Here is a 4444-nt window from a genome sequence, read left to right on the forward strand (position 1 = left end):
GTGCAAGATGTTGGTCTGACCCGTGAGTTGAGGACAGAGAGATCGAGAGAAAAGAGAGGTGCCAGAATGGGACCAACCTGATCTGTGGCAATGTGTAATGTTGTATGCAACGTAGCTGAAATTGACGTGTTCAACGTGGGTGCAGGAAGCAGCACTAATTGAGCCCGTCAATGGACTCGCAGCAGCAATTGAGTCGTCACTGTAGGGATGAACGGGTTGTTTCGGAAACACAGATGCACTTGCAGGAGTATGGCCTTACAGTTGCACCAATGTATCCAGCCGAACAGAAGGACTGCACGATGGAACTATGGCGCTAAACGCACTAAGAGCCTTAGGGCGGCCATGCGAAAATAGAGTGCCGAATGAGGGACGAGCATCGAGGCTCTGTAACGACCCTTCCATTACATTGCCGCTTGCAAGGTCTGAGTGGAAGAAAGATAGCGCCGGGCCTAGAGGAACCGAAAGTACCCACAATGTATAAAACGATAATTGGATCAGGGCAAGAGACGCCACTAATTCACGACTTCTTCGGAACAATGAGAGCCAGTGGAGATTTAACCACATTCTTTAGCTGCTCTCTGAACTTGGTCTGTGTAACGGCGTAAAAGGCCATGTTTGTACAACAGCTCAGAAGCTGCAGAATGACGCCCATCTCTCGCAACGAATAAGGAAGACGCACAGAAATGGTAGAATCATACAGCCGGTTCCACGCAGTGAACACAGTGAAAGGTGCCCACAGCAGGATGAAATTGCCCGAGACGATCAGCAATAAAACGAGGAATTTCCTGCGTTTCTCCATCTCGTGTCTCTGGTGTTCTGTTCGTTTCCGGGAACCCTGAGTCTCCTGCGACCTCTGCTGGTGACTAATACGTGCCTGATGGTGCAGCCATTCGTCAGCAGAACCAGCACAAACAGGACAACACGGGCGAGGAAATAAAAAAAGATTTCAATCTGAGTCGTGGTAAATAAATACAAATAATGCTTTCGCTCCCTACGAATGAATGGGAAAACTATCCATGTGTAAATCTCTGACAGCCGAAAATACTAATAAATATTCTTTAAACAGCTGATCACAGTCACTGTCCCCAAAACTACGGCTGCAATTTTCCCGGTACAATATTTTGTTTTCAGCTTCTGGCAACATATGGAGCCAGTGATCATTAATGGAGAATGTGTGGAGCAGGTTAAGACCTACAAGTATCTGGGAGTACAGTTAGACGAGAAGCTAGACTGGACTGCCAACACAGATGCGTTGTGCAGGAAGGCACAGAGGCGACTGTACTTCCTTAGAAGGTTGGCGTCATTCAATGTCTGTAGCGAGATGCTGAAGATGTTCTATAGGTCAGTTGTGGAGAGCGCCCTCTTCTTTGTGGTGGCGTGTTGGGGAGGAAGCATTAAGAAGAGGGACGCCTCACGTCTTAATAAGCTGGTAAGGAAGGCGGGCTCTGTCGTGGGCAAAGTACTGGAGAGTTTAACATCGGTAGCTGAGCGAAGGGCACTGAGTAGGCTACGGTCAATTATGGATAACTCTGAACATCCTCTACATAGCACCATCCAGAGACAGAGAAGCAGTTTCAGCGACAGGTTACTATCGATGCAATGCTCCTCAGACAGGATGAAGAGGTCAATACTCCCCAATGCCATTAGGCTTTACAATTCTACCGCCAGGACTTAAGAACTTTTTAAAAGCTATTATTAATGCTTTTTGAGATAGTGATTTAGATTCATATCATGTTTTTTACTGAGTTAAGTATTGTATGTAATTAGTTTTGCTACAACAGGTGTATGGGACATTGGAAAAAAGTTGAATTTCCCCATGGGGATTAATAAAGTATCTATCTATCTATCTATCTATCTATCTATCTATCTATCTATCTATCTATCTATCTATCTATCTATCTATCTATCTATCTATCTATCTATCTATCTATCTAAATGGCGATAAACCGATCAAAGGTGAACGTGACGGTGAACCAGACCGAACATATGGTGACGGTGTAAAGGAGAACAGCGTGGATATTACACCCTTTCTTCATTCATTGTAAGGAAACGTCAATTGTAATGCCCATAAGATGAATCTTGCTCAGTATCAGGTCCAGGAAGACAACTAGAAGTTCCGCCATTGCCATGGCAACCAGGTAGCAAGTGACAACTCTGGAGAGGCCGCACTTTCCCCGAGACAGGATGAATATGGTCACCATGTTCACTGCGAACAGAAGAATCAATTAGGGAAATCACAGCAGGAAGGGTTTTCTTAAAGTAAGCATATAAACTAATCCCCTTTTCTCATGTGACAATGACAGACATGAGTGAAACGGACGTAATATTACAATCCTAGCGACTGTCATCAAATAAAAATTAAACCATTTTGCAATTGTGTGTACACTCAATGCAATCTGTTGGACCGAATATCAGTAAAGAAACAGAGCACGAAAATTACAAATAAGGATTGCTGATGATTGGAGGATTTCGGATATGTTGGGGCAAAAAGTGCTGAATGTTGCTTCATCGATGAAATAAGCATCATTGACAGCTACCACCTTTAGATAAAGAGCAGCTTCACGTCAATGATCGTTACCCAAGTCTCCGCGATTTGCAAAAAGCGTAGCAGCCCAACACCCTACCAGTGCCTCCCATTTTCTCTTTCCCGACTTTGAGGGAATGAGTATTACCTTCAAATGATACCGCGAGGGTCACCGTCTCCTCCTTGAACTTTTGCCTTTATATTCGTATGCTGTTCATTGAAGTTTCGAGAACGCTTTACTCTCTCAGCAACCATGATATTGATTTGTCACCGCAACAATGCGTCATGATCAGTATTTCAAGAACTCCAGTGGCCTATCATGTTTTCAGAAACGGGTTACTTGGTCAAAACACCGTCAAATGCAGCTAGCGGGGAAGTATACATTAAGGATCTTCGCATTTTATAATTTTTGGATCCCAATCGGAAAATGCATTTTAAGAACACAGTTGGGGATGGGACGGAAGAAGGCCAGATGCAGAAGAGGGAATTTGCGATTATATCCACGGAGAATATGCTTCCTTTCCTTCAATGGAAACTCGGACAGCACGTGAAAGTTGAAAATTTGATCAGGGATTTATTGTGTTTTATAGACAATAGAAAATAGTCAATAGGTGCAGAAGTAGACCATTCGGCCCTTCGAGCCTGCACCGCCATTCTGAGATCACGGCTGATCATCTACTATCAATACCCGGTTCCTGCCTTGTCCCCATATCCCTTGATTCCCCTATCCATAAGATTCCTATCTAGATCCTTCTTGAAAGCAACCTGAGAATTGGCCTCCACTGCCTTTCGAAGCAGTACATTCCAGCCCCCCACAACTCTCTGGGAGAAGAAGTTTTTCCTTAACTCTGTCCTAAAAGACCTACCCCTTATTCTCAAACCATGTCCTCTGGTACTGGACTCTCCCAGCATCTGGAACATATTTCCTGCCTCTATCTTGTCCAATCCCTCAATAATCTTATATGTTGCAATCAGATCCCCTCTCAATCTCCTTAATTCCAGCGTGTACAATCCCAGTCTCGCTAACCTCTCTGCGTAAGACGGTGCGGACATCCCAGGAATTAACCTCGTGAATCTACGCTGCACTTCCTCTATAGCCAAGATGTCCCTCCTTAACCATGGAGACCAAAACTGTACACAATACTCCAGGTGTGGTCTCACCAGCGCCCTGTACAAATGCAAAAGGATTTCCTTGCTCTTGTACTCAATTCCCTTTGTAATAAAGGCTAACATTCCATTAGCCTTCTTCACTGCCTGCTGCACTTACTCATTCACCTTCATTGACTGATGAACTAGGACTCCTTGATCTCTTTGTATTTCTCCCTTACCTAACTCTACACCGCTCAGATAATAATCTGCCTTCCTGTTCTTACTCACAAAGTGGACAACCTCACACTTATCGGTTGTATTCCAACCGATGCTGGTTAAAATGACATGGGAGAAATGGAGGAGGAGTGTTCACAATAAGGTTACTCTTTCTATGCGAAAACAGATAATAAGATATTCTGTTCTCGTAAACCTGCTCTGGATCATCACAATTGACAATACATACTTTCTTAGACAGAATTCCTAGATTCAGTAAGTTATCGAAGTGCATACAACAAAGATTTGCTTAATTATCAACTGGTATGTGCAAGAGCAGCATTAATTATTATTAGGAGAGATACACAGGAGAAGGGAAATGTGCAGTGAAATGTGGTTTCATAATTTATCTTTGGAAAGATTCACCGGGAACAGCAATGATGGCGAGGACAGGGAATAAAATCACTTGAATGATCAGTAGAAAATTCATTATTCGAATATCTAATCCTCATCTGCAAAATTAGCTCGAACAATCCAGAAGACATTTTTCCCATTTCCTGTTACATTCCAAGCTGTCCTTCCCGGACTCTGATCCATGACAGAACGAGCCAGTCTGTC

This window comes from Hemitrygon akajei, unplaced genomic scaffold (assembly GCF_048418815.1).
Source record: "Hemitrygon akajei unplaced genomic scaffold, sHemAka1.3 Scf000163, whole genome shotgun sequence".
In the NCBI taxonomy this organism is placed as follows: domain Eukaryota; kingdom Metazoa; phylum Chordata; class Chondrichthyes; order Myliobatiformes; family Dasyatidae; genus Hemitrygon; species Hemitrygon akajei.